The following is a 21,259-nucleotide window of genomic DNA, read 5'->3' on the forward strand; positions in this document are numbered from 1 at the left end:
TAAGTCATTATTATTCACACACTGGGAATTGTGAATGTACAGATCAAATTTCATGGCTCTCCATCAAGATATTTTAGTGTGGAACAAAATGCATCGACAGACAGTGACCAGGCTAAAAACAACTACGCTCTTTACTGCAGTTGGCTATAGAGCTCAGATACACACACATACAAGGTCAAAGTAATGATACGGTATCACCACCATCATCATCATCATCATCATCATCATCATCGTGTTCCCTATGTGCAGCCGATAATGCTGAGCTGGTTAAAATCATCACTCTGTTCTTTTCAGAGTTGGAAATCGAGCTGCTTGAGCTTTTCCACTGCTGCATCACACCTTGAACAGTGCAGACGCCCTTCTATCATCTGCCTCATAATCTATTCCACATATCTATATGCATCTCTGAATGGTTCTGTATTGGCCCTGGGATAAGCTGGTGATCTGTCCAGTACCCTGCAACTCATCTAGGAGCAGGGATTGGATTAACCCTAACCACAGATTTTATATAAAGATAGACGATGCATCACCACTTCCTCCCACTATCCAAAAATGAAAAAGAAATATCCAGTGTTTTGGAGCTTATGTGTTGGGTCACCCACTACATTATTACTCTCCACTGGTGTCACACTCAGCTCCAGTGATGTATGAGCCTGGCTATCTATCTTATCTACTTCTCTAACATACTGCTGCACATACGGATCAATACAGAACACTGCTTAACTTGTGTGGCCACACATCCAGTCTTTTATCATGATAAAGGTACGGCCTCCCACACTGACCTTTCACCACAAAGGTGTCCGAGGGGAGAAGAAACAATTCCCCGCGAAATGAGGAGGATAAGATTGATTCAGGGAGGCGTCTCAGTCAGCGCGCTGCCAGTGGAACTGTATGAAGTAAGTCATATTGATTTAGTTAAGACCAGTGCTGATCTGACGTCAGTCTCTGCAGATGCTGTGTTTTCTCTGCATCAAATACTCATAGAGGTTGAGGCCTTAACAGCAAAATATTATTCATCTTGATTTAAGTTGTTTTCCTAGCAAACTTTGAAATGATACATTTAATGAAACATGATATTTTTCTCATTATTAATGTAAAGTTTAAAATGAAGCAGCAAAAATGACATATTTGGAGCATGCGACAAATTTCTCAGGACAAAAGCAAATAACTTTCAAAAATGTTGAACTAATCTTGCATGTCACAGTAAAAGTATCAATAAATGAATTAATTAAATAATTACACTATAATTATTACAATCAGACTTTACATTTTCTGCCTATAGACTTTCTACCACACGGTGAGAATATCACATATTAATTTAAGTCGCAGGAGAAAATTGAGCTTGGGCAGCAATTTGAGCTTCAACCCAAGCGACAGTGTGTTAATGTGGAAATAAAAACTATGTGACTGTGTTGACATGGTTTTGAGTTTGTGCTTTGTGTTCTGAGTCGATGATTAAAGAACCTAGAGGGACGATGTCGCAAATCTAAACATATCAACAAAGAAAGAAGAGAATCAATATGTTTGCGATGAGTTGATAATGTGGTAATAATACTCGGGAGTAAAGTCTTAGAGTTTTCATTGTTCGCTTATTCCGATACTTATCAGTGTTCAGCCTTCCAGGGTTTCTTCAATTGATCGAATAGATATGAAGAATCGTCTCTGGTAAACAATCTGCAGTGAATAGTGTACAGACCCTCCTGGTTCAACCCTCTGGCTTTAATTTGTCAGTGTAATGCAATAATGTTCTTTAACTTTTGTAGAAAATTTGAAATCAATATTTTCCCTCAAAACTCCCGTCTGAATATAAGTAGGTGTGATATGAGCATCGAACATAATTCACCAAGGTCATCTGCAGCACTGCTCTGCTGGTTTCATGCACCTATCGATCACCAGCTGCTTGTCATTGTCTGTAACCAGAATCTTTGCAGAGATCTGTTGCCTTGAATTGTGCTGTACTCTTTTAACAATGTAAAAAATATATATAAACACAAACATTTGCACAGACGTATTGTTGGAAGGACATTGCATTGACCTTGAGAGTCTGAAATACTTGAGTGTAAAGTGTTCAATCAGGGAAAGGTGCTGCCAGATCGTTTCAAATAGATGTAATTTTCTCCACTGTGAGTAGAAGGAGCTGCAGCGACTATAACCTGAAGAAAATGAACCATCAAGAGGCCTCAGTGATTTTCTTCTTTAAAAGCTTTCCGTCTGAACTCCACGGATCTGCGCAGTTGATCTTCAAATAAGCTCGATGGTTAAATGTGGTCGGAGTTATCTCTTCGGTGTGCATTACACTGTCTGCCGATGGAGATGAGGAAACACAATGGTGTGCGTTCCAAAACAAATGCATGTGTGTGCTCACTAACACACAGCAATGAGAGGATGGATTTGATAAGAGTAGTGAAGGCACCTGGGAATCATCTGGCTGTTATCACCACCGTCCATTTTCTAATCCTCTGGCAGGAACACGACAGGAACCACACAGTTACAGCTCAGCGATTATAGCCCTCCTTGGTTCAACACCACGATTTCACTAAAATCAGTGGGATTCCAGAAAAGATGCATCCACTGGGGACCATGACTATCAAGGTAAATAAGTCATGAGAACTATGTCACTTGTATTACTATGTGTGATCGTATGCATGAGATCCTGCCGTGACTCCACACTTCCCACTTCTACGTAACTGTCTGCACCTCTTAGATTCATTATATCATGAAGTGAAAAACTCTAACTTGACGACTTTGCAAAACACATGAGATTAAAGCAATTTTAAGCATTAGCAGTCGCTGGATATTTGCATAAAATATTATCATACAAATTAAAAATGTAAATTACATTTAATCTGCCGTTGAATGCACCAGCATTAAGAGTGGTAAAAGGAACAGATCTTTCACTGTGACACACAAACAAGTTATAAGGCAGCTTCCTCATTAATTAACTGGCTGCATCCACTTAAGTATTGTTCTGTCTATAAATAATCGTGGTACATAAAGCATCTCACTTTTCTTTTTTTTTAATTCTGTGATCAGCCACAGAATCAGTGCATTAACAAGAAGAACTTCACGTTTTTTACTACATCAGCATTTTGACAAAGTTACGTTACCCTGGAGTACGGACAAGAGACTTTATTGAATTTCATTCGCTTTAATTAAGGTTTGACCTTGAAAGATATCACAAGTACGCACTTCAGCAGAATTATGCGGGTGCCTCCTGTTTTGGCAGCAAACCGTAGCTTTCAGAGTGTAATTACCTTGTTGATATACTGTCTTTGTATCTGACTCTAATCTCACTTTATAAAGGAGCCTGTAAGAGAAGGTAAATTGAATGTTTCACATCTTTCTCACATCTACAACCTTTCCTATTAGTCACATCTATCTCACACATAGCAACAGCCACTCTGATATCAATATCCAACAATCGAGATCGATATCACAATATCATCGGTAAGATCTCTCATTTAAAAAAAGACAAAACGTTAACATTAAAACGTCTATTTCTTTGTTCCCTACATTCATTTCCCCTTCTTACCTGGTTACTGGTTGACAAGAGGGACATCCAGTCAAAGAGTCTGTTCTCTTTCTGTTTTATATGAACCTGCTCCAACTATTTTAAGTTCACTTCAGTTTGGGGTCAGTGATGTCCGGCCTCTTGGCTCACTGCTCTCATGCTAATCAACTATTACTATAAATAATCTTGAATCTCCACCTCTCAAAACGCCGGACTTCTTTTCTTATGCTTAAGTGTTCTGGCTCCTCTCTTCGTCCAACCCTCCTTCTTTCCTCCTTCCGGCAATTTGATTTCTTCAACCAATTTCCTCACATCTCCCACCCATGGGGCTCTACTGATCCAATCTCTACCTCTCGCTATCTCTCCTCTTTCACACTTTTAATTTTCCCTTTTGTTTCTCATCTTCTATTCCCTCCTTAAAGGCATTCTGCCTCATCAGTGACATATTATAAGACCTTGAGCTCCTCTAGCATTACCTGATTTTCACTCATTTAAAACATATTGTTGTTTCCATGCTACTATTCTACAGCCTATATTGGCTTAGTAAGCCAACTTATCAGGCTTTCCATTAAAGCACATTTAATGATAACAGGGGCTCCTCAGACAGAAGTGGAGCAGGCTTCTTAGTTCTTGTCAGCAACTGCAGGTATTCACAGATGAAATCACTGTCAAGCCCCATGAGTTTGCTGAAAATGTAATTTGACTTTTAAATGTTCACAGATGACTTGTTTTAGAATTAGTATCTTGTAAAAGAGGATTTGAATGTGCACTTTGGCTTAATACTTTGCACTGAGCTAAAAGACAGAGGCTATGACTGTGATTCCATTAAGTCAGAATTCTCTCCGGTCCTCACCCTGCTTGATAATCCAGCTGTCATACTCACTGCAGCAAACGTACTGCTGCTAATTTTTATTTAAAGTAATGCTGCAAGACTATGCTGCTAATGTTAGCATAAACTTGAACAGCATGATGAGCGCACCACCTGCGCCACTTTGGCTCTAAGATCCAGCTCTTGGAGAGGGGATGGCCTCTATCCTGTTTCAGAGTTGGCTAGAGATCCTGGCAGATGTGTGGATACTTACAAGCTGTAAGTGGGCTGTGTTGGAGTTCTCTCAAGAGTTTAAGAGGGTTGCCTCTGTGCGACTGGAAGACGGGAAGCTCTGACTGGGCTTTATGCAGTTAACAGCAGTCCACGGTCTCTTATTGGAGGGTCGGAGAGGGGACACGATCTGAATACTCTATAGCTCATCTGGAGGACTTCAGGTTCCAATTTCAATAGATTACCTGGAGGGTATCCTTGAATCATAGGGGCATCATATTGCTCAGCCTCTTGGCGAGAGCCCTTGCAAAAGGTGGAAGGAGGTTCTGACAGATTGTGGACCCTTGGATTCAGTCCACACTGTGGAACCATTGCAGGGCTACCTGAGGGGTTTGGGGAATGTGCCCACTCTGTCAAAATGTGTTGTGGACATATGGATCTCACATGGACATATGGAGGAAAACAAAGCTTGAGAAGCTTCCCATCATATCTAATAGTGTTGCAGACAGCCCATTGTTTAGAGGAGGAGTAAGACAAACTTCTATTGATAGTGAGGAATTTGTAAAGTTAATAGCCAGACAATCAAAGGTCCAGCAAATCTTTATGGTCTATGTTGCAGGACATAGTAATGTTGCAGAGGAAAACCCTGCAATGAGGCCCCATTACCCTTCATCACCAACCCCAACAATAAAACACGGGTATTGGCAGGTTGTACATCCCATCTGGGAGAGTGCGGCACACCCCGCCCACACCCTGAGGCGCACTTCTACATGTGTAGTGATTATAGATCACAGCAAACATCAGCTGTTTCCACCACTGGCATTACTGAAGAACCTCTTGCATTGACCTTTAACAAGCTTTAGCTGCCAGAGGCCGATACGAGACTTAAGAGCCACTGACTGTACGTGGAAGCCATAAACAATCTTTTGGGAGAGATGGATTTATGTTGTTCTTGAGTTTCCGTAGTGAATGTTTATGTGTCTGAGTGACACTAAAGCAGGGATCAGTGTCCTCTGGTGTGGAAGGACTTTCAACAACAGGTGTTATTACACCAGTTAGTGTCTTGGCTTTTTATTTATGACACTGCTATGGGTTTTATGACGAACCTTTCATTGATATTGGACAGTTTCTTCAATTTAAATGTGTCCAAGATTTACTATCTATGCAATTTAATCATGAAATGTTTTGTAGAAGCTCTGATATTACAATTATATTACTGTCCTGTCACTGGGATGTATTGACACCAGACAAAAGCAACGAGAGAGGTCATTCGTTTAAAGTTGTGATTTTTCAAACAAACAAATTTTTGTTACTATTTATGATCGACATTTAGAAAAATACAGAAAAAGCCATTTGTTGTTTAAACAGTTTTAACGTTACATTTCTATGAAGTATTGATACTTCACATATTATCACAAAACATTATCTTAATTTTGATTAAGATAAATCAAATCAATACACAAGCGCTCTCCCAAGGAAGAAATGGAACCATAAAGCAGATAATCCTTCCAACATTCTACAGTTGGATTAATTGTTTCCGTGAGCATGTTGCCTGAAACTCTACGAGATGAATCCGCAAAAGGTAACTCACTGTTTTTTACTTGGATGCAACATCATTTACATTCGACAACTGTACGTTACATTATAACTTTACTAAATCTGATATCCATGTGCATTTTGATGCAGCTTGATTTAATTTAAGGGTCTTGTCAGAGATGGTAATTCATGCCATTCACGTTGATCCGTTTAGAACGATGAAACTGTCTCTTATTGTCTGCTGCTCTGTATTCCACTTGGAAAACTTCCAGTCCAACTGAAAGATCTTCTCCTAATAGATGTAAATCTTATTTTAAACACCTCGTTTCTCTTTCATCTCTTCTTCAACCACTCTTATAATGTGATGCAGCCTTGTGACAAGCATTGCTCTCCCTCACGCTGAATCTTCCCTCATCCCTTCCTCCAGCAGCCAAAGGCCTGCTGAGGGGGGTTCCCTTGGTCCCCTGATGAGCTTGAGTGTCTCTTGCAGGTCTGACAAAGGGCACGGCAGGGGGACGGGGGGGTTGATGGAGGAGTGACAAGCGATGCTGGGAGGGAGATAGATGTGTGCGATGAGAGAGCAGGAATTAACAGAGGAATGCAGACAGAGGAACATAGGAAAGTAAAAAGGTAGAGGGCTCGATGTCGGCCTGGGCTGAATGTGTTGATGGGGCATGGACACAGGCGGGGGAGGGATAAGACACTAAAATGATTGAAAATGATGCAGGGACATAAGCCTGCGTATCTTCGGCCTGGCAAGAAAACCATCGGGTTGCTGCCGCAGACAAAATGGAAACCTGTGTCTATTTTTTTTTATATTCCCTCAGCAAAGGTAACAACTCACACACTTGATACCCAACAGAGGCGTCTAATAGACGAGCAGCATAAGAATTTCAGTCCCACTGCTTCAGACTATCTGTGCTACACTGCCATTGTAGAGACTTTGGGCTTGTGTGATTACTTATGAGACTCTGGTTCAGGATGAGTTTTTTTAAGATGCTTTTAAAGGGTGATGTGAGGTACTTGACTGGAATATGAATGTGGAAATGTGGAAACTCACGCCTTTGGTAACGTGACGTAAGGCTTCCATATCCATGAAGTGGATGCTTTAAATCCACTTAACCCTTATATCTAGGGTTGAATATAACTTAAAGAGAAAGGTGCTAATCAAGACAAGGCAAGTTTACACTGACTTGCATTAAGTCAAAGGGTCTTTCTTAGAAAACACTAGATAATCGATAAAAACAAGAACTACTAGTTTCTTTATCTGAAAATACGAATAATTCACAAGATTCTGTGTGTTGTTTCTTTTGCATTCATGTTGTCTCTTTATGTGTTAGTTTGAGATGTCTCTGCCTCCAGTGAAATTTTGATTTTGTAAGATTTAAAAGAAATACATTTTGTTTAATATGAAATACTGACATATGACAATAAACTCCGATACTTGCAAACTGATTCAACTCTAGATGTGTTCTCTGCCATATAACCGGAGACTTTCTACACATTACTGATGCTCTGCATTGTTTTCAAACTGCTGATAGAATTGTTTTCTTGTTTTTCACTCAATCATCCGTCATCAAACCTGTTATAGTGCACAACACTGTCAGACTGTGTATCCTGTCTAAACACAAAGCAGTTGCTGCTGCTCTCACTCAGAACATGACTGGGTAGGAACATCTGCTAAACACTTAAATTGCTCGTGAAGGGAACTGAGACTGCAGTTCACTTCACTCGTCCTCTGCGCTGAGCAGGTTGTCTCGGCCCAGCAGGGAGGCTACGTCCTCGCATCTGATCAAATTATGCAGCTGGAACAGATCGCCGCCATCAGCATCTTTTTTCTCCACAGGGTTTTGCTTTGTGATGGAGTCGATCCGTTTGATTTATTTAGATCGGGGCAGCGTACGAGCGCGGAAACGTCAGTGAAGTTGCAGGCTTGATAGACATGATAGAGGGAGAACGACATGATAGCAAAAAAAAGATTGCGTTGAATAAATGCTGGAGCACACACTAACTTCTGTGTCAGTCTGTCTCGCGGGAACGAACGCCTGGGAAGCTAAAAGCATTTAGATATAAAGCGTGCTCTTTAGATGTTGATGTGGTGCATATACTTCAATAATGTCAGGGGTCATTTTGGGAAGCGTTAGCGTGCCAATATTGATACACGGGAAACCGTTAAAGCTATGGGGTTGGAAATCCAGGACAAGCTAGCGAAAGCAGGCTACAACAGATACAACCTTCCCCCTTCCCATCAGCCATCTTTTCAAAGCTACACCCTTAAAATATACGCACACTGCCTGACAACTGCTGTAAGCCGACTTTTTCCATTATTATTTATCGTCTCTGCGTCAGGAATGTTTGTCTCCCCGGCTGAAAATGAACACAGTGCACACAGGTAGGCAGGCTGGTTTGTGAGAGACAGGTAGGAGGGTTTTAACAAATGAGATAAAAAGTGCTTCGGAAATTGTAAAACCCTACCTTTAAAATTATTCTATCAACAAATCCACTCTATGTGTCCTGCAAGACATTTCAAGAAAAATAAATCCCATCAACCCATAAATATGTGAATTTGTAAAAAAAATTCCAAAGGTTTTCACGACACTTGGTAAGAGAGGATAGAGTTATTACGGTGTCATCTCCCTCCCTCCACACGCACCATTATATTTCTGTCTCAGCAGTTTTCTTTTTCCATTTGTCTCTCCCAAAAAAACGGAGTAGATGGAGATTCGTGAAGGAAACATGAAAAGGCAGAGATGGATGAAAAATAAGAGAAAATATGTGAATAAAAGAAAAATGGAAAAGATGGCATAGATAGACAGCTGGGGGGGGTCGGCTGACAGCAAAAACAGAGTGAGACGGGGGAGGTCTCATTCGCCTCGTTCGTTAATAAGAAATCCAATCTCCCCTGCTGTCGGTTTTCGTGCATGTGCATCCATGTGTGTTTTGTTTACCTGCTTGATCGTTGTTCTTTCTGTGATTAAGACGTCTTAGACAAATCTCTCGCCTCCGACTCTAAATATTCAGATCATGTAAAGATACAAGGCTTCACACATCAGGCTCATTCTGATAAAAACAGAAAGTGTTTTTGCTGCAGGGCCTGCGGATGTTGGGTGGCACACACCCTCTGTCAGAAGCACAAAGATACAGAGAGACTCTGAGGACAGAAAGACGGATTGACCCGACTCGATATGCACAGAGGAGTGATGTCCTGACAGAGAGAAGATAACATGAGGGAGGACAAAAAGACAAGTCCAAAGGCTGCTCACTCAGAAAAAGATTTTTTGTGGGAAGATGTATGAGTGTGGCAGCAGGAGACAGAAGTCATTCATCCATCTCTGCGTCCGTCCATCAGTCTGGGCTGACTGGGTGGTGTTGGTTGTCTCTGAGACACACGCGTCTTGTTGTTGTTGTCACCAGTGGTGTCTTTATCACGTTCATCTCTCTCACTATTACCACTCTATCTCCACACTCATCATTATTGTGTGGTTGGTTTCTCTCTATCTCATTTTGTTTGTAGTCTCATTATTACACATTTTGCCATAGGATGTGATAAATCATTGAGACCTACGGGTCTGTGGATTCTAGTGGACACAGATTTTCAGTTGCTGCATGCTGCATGCACGAGGAATCAGATGGAACAGTCCTGGAAGTTTGAAACAGTTTTTAACAGTGTGACGTATGAGGATTTTTAATGAGTCGGGTGAAAAGCAAATAAACACGACTAACATGAAGTGTTTCAGCTGTGTTGATGTTGATGTCTGACAGTCATTGCCATACTGAGACAAGCGTGGTTGAAAATAAAATTTTGATAATTTCTTTCCGGAGAGATATAGGTAGAATCGAATCTTTGCCTAAAACCTTGATCTCGTTTCCTTACCTCTGGACTAAATTTGACCCAGCAGATGTAATTTAGATGTAACTAAGATTAGTCTGATTTGTTTCAGGATTCCATTTGGAGACTGCCCTCACATTGGTAAATACATTTTGGGAAGGTGGTGTGGTGAACATCATCCTAATTGTATCTTGCAGGGCGTCTGAGGCCAGCTGCTCCTATTTCCCATCTTTCCTTTAGTGTGTTTCATATCCAGAGAGTACAACCAGATGTAGAAGAACATAACCAGCAGACAAGAACAGTGCACATGATGTGGTAATAACAGATGCACACATACAGACAAAGGACACACCTAGAGATAATGGATGTAAAGATACATATGGAGCTGTGGGGAGATTGTATGAGTCACACAGTATCTGGTGGCGTTCTTGGCTCGCTGACATGCTTTGAATCCAGTCAGGAGGTGTCAAATGAGTTCCTGCATCCAGATATGAGATATGATTGAGTCAAAGACTGAGAGAGAGAAGAAAGAGGAAGAAATACACTTTTTAACCATATTTGATCAAGTTTAGAGAGTTTTCAACCAACTTATAAACTAGGATACATCAACGGGAACTGTAGAAAACTTTTGACTTTTTGAATTCCGAGGGAGGTAGAGCACAACTTCTCGAGAAGAGATGAGAAGAGTGGAAACTCAGGGAGATATAAAGGCATAACTAAAGTTTAAAAAGGAATCTAGTGAGTAAATGAAAGTCAAGAGAGTGTCTGTGGTCACTGGCGTCCATAGAGGAGTTATATGTAGTAACAAGCAACCTACCGACTGAATCACAGCTGGATGAATCTTTATATGCGGAGAAATGATTTGAGTTATATATTTTTATCTGAAGGAATGAATGGAAAATGCTTCTGATGAGATTTGAAAGCTGGTAGAAGTGAAGGTAGTTTCTGAGCAAATACCTGGGACATAAATGTTATAAAAATTATATGAGTAAAATAATGTACAGTAATTTTTAGGCATACTAATACATAAGTCATTTAAATATGATTTATTTTGTATTGTCTTGGGTGTTACTGTGTATTTTTGATAGGTATACACATACCATATACACACACGCCTTTCACACCATAATATATATGAAAACTGAAAAAACAGTGCTGTAAACAAATGAGACTGAGTGACACACAGCCCATTAAACTATTTGATGTGGAGGACAATAATCTGTTCCGACCTCAGAATACACACCGATTAGTGGCCTAATTGAAAATGTGTGTAACTGGAAAAATTCTGTTATCTCCACAGGCAGGAGAAGAGTCGGTGTTTCCACTGAGAAGATTTACAGCGGAGAGAAATAATGAGGAAATGGCTTCTCACACACGCACATATGCCTACATGCATCAGGACACGCTTCGGCATGTATGTTGTGTGTGTTGACCCTCCTCCTACTCCCACAGAATAACACCTACACACATTTGCCAACATTATACACTTACACACTAGCACATGTTTTAAAAACATTTGACCTTGAAGCTCAGCGTACGCAGGGAAATGTGCTCGCTATGTGAGTGGGGTGTAAAGTCTGTTGAATTCCAACAAATCACCAATGTGAAAAATAAATATGTGAAGATAATCCCACACTTAAATCCTCTCCAGCTTGAATGACATCAGTGGCACACGGCCAGAGCTGCGCACTATGATAATAACCAACAAAGACTGTCTATCACCGACCGGCCTGACGTTCCTGTGCACCTCTATTAATCCAAGGGTGCCTCGGTAACCCGTCACTAAATGCTGCACATTATAAAAACATTAGAGCCGACGTTTCATGAAGAAAGCGGCACCCTGCTCTCCACTTTCATCCTGCAGATGTCAGATTTTCTCTTTATGGACAGTGTACGTTTCCATTAACACACATCACGCCAACCGGCAACAGTTTGCTGTGCACTAAAAGCCAGCCGCATTGCAGTTAAAATCTAATTTCAGTCAAGGACTCGCTCGGGTGAGAGATTCTAGACGACACTGCCGGTCTGCAGGGCAGCACCATCAGTATTACTATTATTAATTTATTTATTATTCGATTAGACGATAAATCGAAGGCATTAGTGTTGGCCTATATTAAATAAAGATAGTGTACATGATGCACTATGAGAAAAATGTTGCCTTCTGTCTAATTCTGATCTAATTTATGTCCATAATGTGTTTGCACTTGTGGATGTCCTCCATAAATTTATGTGGATCACATGCCACATTGAGCCAGTTAGCTCCTATTAGCCACATCAAGAACAATACAAGACGCAGATTCAAACAACAGCTTGGCTTCGCAAGGTCCATACTGCAATATGTGCCTCTAGCCAGCTGGTCATAGGCTTAGTTGTAAGAGTGAAACACGAGCGTCTGCATTATTTGTGAGGTTAGCACTCTTGCCTCATAGAAAGAAGGTCGCTTGTTCAAATCCCAGTTTGGCCGGTGAAGTGTGGTGGCCGGGGTAAACCAAGCCACCTTAGTTGCTGCTTCCTAGAAGCGAAGCTAACATTTTCCTCTAAGGTGGTTTCTGTCATTATGGCTCTTATCACACTGTCGTTGTTCAAGTGCTTTTTTTTTTTTATTAGATATTTGATGCACTAAAAAAAGGGTGAAACATCATAACTGACAGCTGAAACTGACTCGGTTATGTGTTGTGTGTTTTAAAACTAAACTAGTATTGTGGATGTCGTCATAAACCACAAACTACATCCTCCAAAAACACCAAACGCCACTTCTAAACAGTTCCAACTGCCTCTGAGCATAATAACCTTCATGAAGTGCAGTGTGATGGTGTGTGTTGCAGAGAGTGAGAGGAGATTGACTTTGACATTAGAGAGAAATTATAATTAAGTCAAGTTAATGCACTGGCATCTCATGTGCATCGATCCACTCCCCGCTAATGTCCCATGATAGCATGAGTTGTTAGACTTATTAAGTGCACACCTACAATCACAATATGATCTGATGAGATAAAAGCACATTCATTCAACCTGCACTCTGAGTCACTGGCTGTCTCCACACGAAGCGGCAGCAGCAGTGACAGTAAAGATGGTTTAATTTAAGTTTTTTCCTGTGGAGCTCAGAAAAGACTTCTTATCTAATTGCAACAAGAAAAGTGTCACACCATGTTTGAATTCATGCTCCGCAAAAAAGAGAAAATGGTTTCGTTTTAATTCCAGGATTAGAACGAGTTCGGCCACATGGTTATAGCTGCAGTGCATTTTAGAGAAGAGATAGTGCAGAGCGTCGTTATAATTGAGCGGTTATAGCGAGGTGCCGCCGAGTCTTTGAACAAACTGCATCATTCATGACTTCTTAGAGAAAGGGGCCTAATAAATCTTCTGAAGAGAGGCTTCTTCTCACTGTCTCCTCTGCGTGACTTGATTATAGAACACCACAGTATCATCATGGACTCCTGTTGGTAAATATGTTGATAACAAATATTAGGTTATGACTAAGTTATACGAACATTGTTCTAGAGCAGAGCTACTTTCAATTTTTTATAAGATCTTTCCAGACGATACAAAATTATTAAACACGTGTTGCTCTAATCTCTCTAAAGCATTGGCTTACGTCTGAAGTCAGATGATGATGATGATGATGCTACTAGCAGATGGTTTTATCCAAAACAACCTGCTCAACCAAATCCTGACCCCTGGTGGTGCCTCCCTCACATCAAACTCTGCAGCTTTAAGGTAATCAGTATCCCTCAACGTTTTTGGGAAACAAACTGACTTAGGAACTATTTTACCTTCCCTGAGTTGCTTTTGTCTCGCAGGATGTTGTCCTCTGGGATCTAGATTGTTAGAAGTCGTACAATGTTATTCAGTTAATTTAACGTTTAAAAAGGTAAAGCTTGAGGTTGAGATTTTTAGAAAGATATTTTTTCTCTTACAGCCTCAGGATCCAGCTTCATCCTACGTTTCTCTTCTCATGCCTTCATGCTCGTCTTGCTTTAGATCAAACAGCGTCCACTGAATGTGACTCTGTCTGCCTCTGGCTAAACTCTTGGCCCGTTGACACTCCTCACCTCCGTTCACATGAAGATCTTATCACCATTTCATGATTCATGATATATTATTCCTCTGCATTATCCTCTGACCTGCTACCTGCAGGACTACAATCATCCCTGTCGACCATCCAGTGACTGCTACTGACCTGAACGTGTTAATGTGCATTAACTCAACAACTTCTCTCATCCTCGGGGAAGCATTACATAATACTTATCATATATATATAATCTAGACCTGATGCTGTTTTGAGCAGTGTGGGGGTCCAATGTTAATGTTTGTGTTGGCTTGTACATACATGTGCATATGAGCATGTGAGTGGGATTTGTTCATGCTGTGGTTCAACATAGTCTTAGTGTGTAGGCTGAACAGAAAAAAAACATTATCATTATTGGAATCTATTATTTTAATCAAAGTCCTTTTTGTCGACCATCAAGCTTTATAGAGGAAGTGTGTGTGTGTGTGTGTGTGTGTGTGTGTGTGTGTGTGTGTGTGTGTGGGTGTGTGTGTGTGTGTGTTTCTAAGTCGTACAATGATCGATACTTTGACCTTTGTTGTTTCCACCTGAAGGGGAGCTGCTGCTGCACCCATGGAGTCAGCAGTCAGCGGCCTGCATCAAAACTTAGACATGCAACTATTGCGTGTCACGATCCACACAGCCTTCTGTGTGCACGTGTAGTGTGTGTGTGTATGTGTGTGTGTGTGTGAGAGAGAGAGAGAGAGTGAGTGTGTTAGGGCAGCACACAGAGCTGCAGGACATACAATACTTCATACTTTACAGCACTCCAAAAATCCTGTGTGTGAGAGAGAGAGAGAGAGAGAAAGAGAGAGAGAGAGAGAGGCCAGGAAACAAAGGGAGTGGATGATAGTAAGAGAGTAAAGAGGTATTCTTCTCTAAACCTCTTGTCCCTTTGTTTGGTTTATCGTTCATTCAACAGCAGTTTGTTGTTTCATTTTCTCTGCCTGCACGCCAACAATTTTACAAGCTGAGGAGGTAACACACACACACACACACACACACACACACACACACACAAGGTCACACACACTTTCTCCCTCGTTTCCTTATTTAAATCACCTCCCTCACACACATGCAGAGAAGTTATAGTAGTTCTGGAATTGGGCCTGCCAATAAAAGCTCCTGACATGGAATCAGAGGTGACGGGTGAGGCAGGTGAGGGGGTGAGCAGGGAAGGGGGGGACGGAGAGGGAGACAGGGAGACGGACAGGGGGAGTAATTAGGAGAGGCAAGTGATTCTGGTTGGGGGGTTGCAGGAAGGGTAAGGAATGAGATGGGGAGCAGAAAGTGGAGAGGTTGGGTGACAGGACTGATGTCCCCTCATCCACTGATGAGATTCAGCTGCTCTGATGGGAGACACTCTCGTCCATTATCTTTCATTCCTCTTCTTTAATCCTGTGAAGCCTGACCTCCTCCCTGTGTGGGTCACAGAGGGGAAATTCACACTCCAAATTATTAAAGTTGTTCTGAAAAGAAAAACTTTCCTTCGTGAGGTAAAATAATCCAGAGCTGACGTTTCATAGGCAGAAAGTTTCCAACTCACAGCCAATTGTCTTCAAGAGGATTCCCCCGGGATTGTGAAATTTGTAAGGAGATTATCTGAGCTCTGTCCTCCTCCCTTTCTTTCTTTCTGTCTTTCTGTCTTTCTCTTTTTCTCTCTTCCTCCCCCTCTCTCCCTGGGAGAAACATCTCTCTCTGCTGGTTGCTGGCAGCTGTCAGTCTCATCTGGGTCTTTGATGGCTTTCTCATTTCCCTCACTCCACCGTCACGCCGTTCTCTACTCAGGTGAGACGAGACATGATCAGACATCGTGCCTCAATGAGCACGTGTCGCTTTGCATCTCAAGTAGCTGCTGAACATACCGAGCGGTAATGCATTCAAATGAAGAACAAGAGAACATGGCGGAAGTTTTTGAGAAAGGAAGTGAAGAGGAGGTCGGTGGACAGGCGGGTTCAATCAGACGCAGTGGAGAAGGAGCTGAGTCAGAGTAAAGCCACTGTTCTTTCAAGTTTAAAAGGGAAAGTTGTTGTGGTTCAGGCATAGTTAGGATTTACCAGGCATGCCCCACATGATTAGATCTCAGGGTTAGACCCAAAACCTGCTGGAGGGACTACATCTGGTCTGGGAACACCTCAGGATCCCCCAGGAAGAGCTGGAAAGCTGGGGAGAGGAACGCCTGGGTTACACTATCTCCACAACCCGAGCCAGTTTAGGCAGAAGACGATGGATGGATGTTGTTACACAAGTTGTTAAAATATTCAGGCCTATCACTTCTCCCCCTGCTTTGTAGTTGATCTGATTAATCATCTTCTCTCTGCGAATCAAGGTGCAGGATAATAAGGAACAATTCCAACCCCTCTTCAGGACGGGAGACACACGCAGCATTCAGGTGTGTAATTACACACTGCATCAGTTTATCTGTGCCAGCTACACACTCTGAAAGATGCTTTTTGGGTTGAATGAGTTTGGAAGGGAGGGAAGGAGGGAGGTGTGTCCTTGAGTTTAACTTTTATCCACTTGATAGCAGAGTGATGTTAGAGTACTTCCAAATGTATAAAGCATTAGGACCGAGGCCAGACTGAGCACCGGAGCCTTTTTCCTTCCTGTTCCCTCTCGTGTGTGTTGTTGTTTATTGTCTTTCAAATTTTAATTCCAGTTTGGCCTCATCCCCCGCTCTTGGCAGCCTTGGTTTTTGTCGCGTTTTTGTATTTTTGAATTAAATTTCTTTCATTTGTCAGCGTGGCTCCGCTCCATCCTCCTGAAACCATACGGACAATATGTCCCTGCAACCCAAATTAACAACATCATCTATCGCTCAGCCTCTCCATCCATCCTCCCCCTCTCATTTGGCTGTCCTTCCCCGTGTCTCCCCCTCTCTCTCTCTCAGCCGCGTTCCTCTTCCCATTTCCTGCGATTAATTTTACGCTTTCATTTTCCTTTAGCGACACACATCTATAGGCGGTCGCATCAACCTCCCCTCCTGGCACATTTTGATTCACCCCTAAGTTCCTGATCCGCTCTCCTCACTTTTATCTCCCTTCCTCCATTCCCGTGTCCCCCTCCAACCCCTCTGGCAGGATCATTTGGCCGCAGCAGAAGGGCTCTTATACTCCAGGTGTGGTTCATTGAATAATGACCATAGGAGGACCGTGCTATGTGACTGCACACACACACACACACAAAGGCTGCAGCCAATGTCCCCATCATTGCACCAACCTTTCTGTCCCTTGCATTTTCTCCTATTCTCCTCTTGTAATGTTCTGCCAGTCGGCCTCATTCAGACAATAGCATTGTCTCTCTGCTGCTCATAAATGGGCCAGTAAAAACACACCTCATGCATATACACACGGGCGGTAAAACACAAAAATACAGAGTTATGTGTATTAATACACACGCCGTGGTACGATCTAAGGTTTTTTGCTCTGTGTGACAAATTTTTATTCCGTGCCATCTCCTCATCTACTGCGTCCTCTGCCAAGTCATTACACCCCTCTCCTCTCCTCCTCTCCTCTCCCCTCTCTTCTACTCATTCCAAGTAGATTAATTCTTCCAGACGATTAAAAAGACAGCAGCATCAATACTTTGCAAAACTGCGCTATCATTATTTTGCCTCTGGGCTCAATGAGGTGTAAAAATGACTATTATAACTTGTTGGGAAAGACAGAGGAATTACAGGATCTGAATGGGAGGTTGTGAATAGGAGTAATCTTTCATGGTAGAAATCAGTTAGAGTAGAGAATTTATGAATTAATTACTTTTTCTATTGATATTTGTGTGAGCCTGACTTTAGGCTCAGATTTACACAGCTTCTACATTTATCACAAAATGGAAATGGCCCTATTGTTAATCATTTCAATTAAGGGAAATCAGATTAAAAAAAAGTTTTTTTCAATGCAGAGGAAACCAACGAGACAATGGAAATGTCTCATCTTCCATTTACCTAACAATAGATTAACCTATCACATAATTTGAAGTGTACAAATTGTCATAGCTTGGAAATATTAGTTATTCCAGAAGACTCTGTATATTTAGCTGTTTATTGTGGCTCTGCATCAGTGTGTATTTGCAGTGGTATTTTTCCTTTTTCTCCATGCATGACAGTCGGCGTAATGAAACCAAGTTTGAGTGAATGGAAAAGGTGAGATGTCCTTTTCCTCTCTGTTGCTCCACCAAGCAGAAAATAGAATGGGCTCAGGATATACCGCGCGTCAAGCTGCAAACAAGGTTGAGGAACCGTCTTCTCGAGAATGGTAATGGAAACGCCACTTCACAGAAACTGAGACGCAGTGACACAATAAATAATGTCACTGACAATCTCCCTGCAGACATGAATAGGAAATCAAAGTTAAATGCATAACAAAGCTCACAGATTTGTCATGAGGGTTCACTCTAAGATTATTTCTGGAGAATCTGCACTTTTCACCTGTAGTTTGCTCCTCCCCTCCTTACCCTGATCCTTTAACAACAGGAGTCAGTCTTAGTTTGCCTGCGCACATACGTCTAAAAGCTGCTTGCTATTAAAAAGAAATGTAGAGACCTCAGAGAGACTCACGTGTGAGGGATCCCTCCCCCAGGATGGACAGAAGTGCAATTGATGCGTGTATCCAATGGCTTCTTCCTTAGTTTCTGCATAAATCTGCAAACTAACAAACGTGGATGGAGGTAATAATCAAGCTGTCACATTACTACCGTGAGAGAAGAGGAGGTGAAAGCTTCACCAACAGAATGAATGGAACTCAGATCACACAGTTGACCTTGACTTTGGCGTTAGAACGTTTGTGTTAGCGTGTGTTCTCCGTGACAGAGCGAACCTCACTCCTCCATCTCTTTTCTGGAGCTGCCTCGTCCTTTTTACTGTCTTGTTTTATTCTTCAGCCTTACAAGACAGAGCCTGAAGGCCACGCTGCTGCCAAAACACACACACACACACACACACACACACACACACACACACACACACACACACACACACACACACACTGCACAGAGCTGCTACTGCACATGCAATGAGGCAGGATTCAGGCCACTTTCACAACTTCACACATGCAAATAACAAAACGACACGCATACTATGCACACACACACACACACACACACACACTAGAAGAGCCAAATCACTCACAAATGTAACAGATGCAGTGTCACACACAAGACAGATGGTTATATTTACACATATTCTAGAAATCAAATGGCACATTAATTAACATTCCTTTGACACTGATGGATTCATGCGATTAAAAAAAAATCACAGCAAAATAATTTATTCTCTTACTCATTTTTATTATGCAAACTTTTAAACATTGTAATTTGTCCTTGTTATTGAACGTTGTGTGTTGAAGATGCCGCGTTAGAGAACGTTAACAAGCGTAAGTGTCTTCAGAGTGCTATGCAGCCATTCTGTGTGTGTGTGTGTGTGTGTGTGTGTGTGTGTGTGTGTATGGGCAGAAAATACTGCAGTCTTCGTCATGCCTGACTGGATCACAGCAGTGTGATGTAAGGGCCTATTTTTCCCTTCGGCTGCTGTAAAGTGATGGGGTTCAGCATGGCCAGGCTTTGTTTTAGGGGAAAACACTAAATCAAACGAGACAGACGCTGATGGTGCCACAGAGTGTTTGTGTAAACTGTGACTGGCACTTAACTGGCAATGCCACACAAATATGTTTGAGCCCTCGGTAAATGGGGATCAGAAAGAGAAACTTTTCATTGCAGGCAGCATGAATGCACAATCACATGCTTTTTTTCAGTCTTGTCGCCCCGTGCAGCTTGAGGGAGGCACTGACGGAGTTTAACCTTCCATTCAGGAGGCGAGTGGCAGGCTGGATTGTTTCTGTTGATTTTAATGAGAGTTGATGGACTCACATTCTGTCTGCAAGAACCACAGGACAAGCTAGTTAAGAAACACGTCTTCATCTGTGCCTCAGTTCTGCATCACAGCAGGTTTTGTGTTTGACATGAACAGAGACAACTTTCTTTGTCCTGCTCAGAGTCACTGCAGGCAGTTGCTTGTTCATGCACATTAAGTCTTTCTACTTAATTATAGCTGCTGTCAGATATGCTCTGAATGTTTCCTGAAAAGTTCTGTTCTGGGAGTGTGACCCACACTAGCGAGAAAAATGTAGCTGATTCTTTATCTTAATCTGCCAATAAAACTAAAGGTTTACATCAATAGTTCCCTCAAAGTTTTTATGGTGATAAGTTGATTCATCTTTTGTATGTTTGGTGTGTGATGCTGCAAAACCCTGAAAATACTGCAGTCAATAGGTGAAATAAACCTATAAATCAAAACCTACACCGTGCAGCCTGCAGCGAGTGTAACTACAGCTTAACAAATCATTCATCTCTATAGAAGGGCAAGGGGACAGGTGGAAAAAAGAAAGAATAACTACTGGTGACATGGAGGCAACAAATCCAGAGACCACAGCTGGAGAATTCATCTACAAAAACTTTGTGGAAACTTTGTAGTTAGTCGTTCTACTGCTAATGTCGGACTTCACCATCACAAGCAGGCCTGCAAGTCGAGAGCTGAAAACTTGATCCATAAGTCTGTGGGTTTTTGATTGACAGTTCGGCCAGAAGCAACACAACCTGGGCGTTGTAAATGACACATGTCAGCTGAGTGTCCTGAACGATGAATGGACCGACACTGCCCGGTTGATTATCAGAACATTTGTCAAATCAAATGACAGGTAAATAGTTCATTCTCATCACCCGATGATCTGATCATTGACTCGTGGTCATATGAAAGCGTCACACACGTACAGTCGACGTCACTGAGGATCGAATTCCCAATCAGCTCTGTGCAGCCTCTGGCCACGATTGAGGATAAGTGTGATTATTGGTTGGAGATAATCATGAATCTTTGAAGAACGTTTAATCTCATCATGAAACCCAGCTCAAGTGCCCCCTCCTTTATCTGCATCTTACCTTTTTGTCTTTCTATCTGCTCATGTATCTCTACATATTCTCTCCATCTCAGCATGTCTCTGTTTCCACCTGTCTTTGTCCCCTCGTCTTTTTGTCTGCAGAGCATCTTTACACCACCTCATTGTCGCCTGGCTTTTCTTTTGGCAGGACACGTTCGCTCCCCGTCTCCTATCCTCCCCTGGCCCTACAGCATTATGGACTTCCCAAAGAAAGAAAGGAAAACTCAATTTGTATTCTGGACCATGTCTGTGATTTGTGTGGAGAGAGGGAGAGGGGAGAAAAAGAAGCAGAGAGGAGAGGAGGGGTTGTTAAAGTCACAGTTTGAAGACTGGTTAAATTCATTAGCCATAAAGACGGTCGTTTGGGGAC

The 21,259-nt window shown here is 41.9% G+C and overlaps 1 protein-coding gene across 1 annotated transcript in view; it reads right to left on the reverse strand.

The window, feature by feature from the left end:
• Nucleotides 1–21,259, reverse strand: part of pvalb6 (parvalbumin 6) — a 32,185-nt gene that overhangs the window by 3,011 nt on the left and 7,915 nt on the right. The gene's annotated exons all lie outside the window — the stretch shown is intronic.

The sequence above is a fragment of the Paralichthys olivaceus genome, chromosome 5 (genome assembly GCF_024713975.1).
Source record: "Paralichthys olivaceus isolate ysfri-2021 chromosome 5, ASM2471397v2, whole genome shotgun sequence".
Lineage (NCBI taxonomy): Eukaryota > Metazoa > Chordata > Actinopteri > Pleuronectiformes > Paralichthyidae > Paralichthys > Paralichthys olivaceus.